Raw genomic sequence first — 963 nt, forward strand, 5'->3', positions numbered from 1 at the left:
CGAAACGACGCGGAGGGGCGCAGCCCGACTGCAGGCGCTCTCTCCGGGCAGGGACTCTAGAGGGCGGGAACCACCCCCAACCCACCCCCGTTCCTCTGCGCGCTCGGGGCCTCGGGGCCTCGGGGCAGCGAATCTTTTAGGACAGAACGCGGAGCCCAAAGTTGGGGACCCGGGGCCAGGGATGGGGGCCTGAGCTGGCAGGGGCTTGTCGGCCCTAAGTGGGGCCACCCTTATCCCGGGGCCGCGGGCCGGCGAGGGCGCAGGGTCGTCGGGCTGAACCACCCTCGCTTCGGGCGCCAGTGGGCTTCGGACTGTGGTGGAGCACGGGCCCCTCTTCTTTGTGTGTGAGCTACCCCCTCCCCCGTGCGCTCCCGCTCCGGATTTGGAGCTGCCCCATAGTTTGGGGGGTCTCTCTTCCACCGCTATCTGGAGCGGGCTGAGTAATGTCCGGGTGCCCTGGGATCCTGAGGACCCCGAGGACTGCAGTCCCGCTGAAATCCCCCCTCCCGGCCCTGAGGTGCAGGACAGGTCTCTGACCCCACCCTCCCAGGATTGAGCTTCTACCCTACCCATATTGGGGGAGGGGGTCCCTCCCTGCTGGCCGCAGGTGCTCTGACGAGGTTGCACTACTGTGCTCTGAGAAGCAGTGCAATGATATTGTCAAAGCATCTGGGACCAACCATGGGGGCCCCATCCCCCACACCTCCACCTCCTCCTCCTCCTCCTCCCAGGCGGGGCCCCTTGGGCCTGCAGGTTCTCCCCTCCCCCCTGCCCTGCTGGCTCCCTTCTCCATGGAAACTTGAGATCCTGGCCAGGCCTGGGCCTCTGGGGTCAGAGGGCACCCTTCCCCCCGGCAGAGGCCCCGCCCCAGTGGGCCTGCATTCCTGGTCTGAGATCCCCACCGACAGACCGACAGACCACCGGGAGCGGCTAGGCAGGCGCTGGCAGGCCTGCCTGACACTC

The sequence above is a fragment of the Myotis davidii genome, unplaced genomic scaffold, assembly GCF_000327345.1.
Source record: "Myotis davidii unplaced genomic scaffold, ASM32734v1 scaffold223, whole genome shotgun sequence".
Lineage (NCBI taxonomy): Eukaryota > Metazoa > Chordata > Mammalia > Chiroptera > Vespertilionidae > Myotis > Myotis davidii.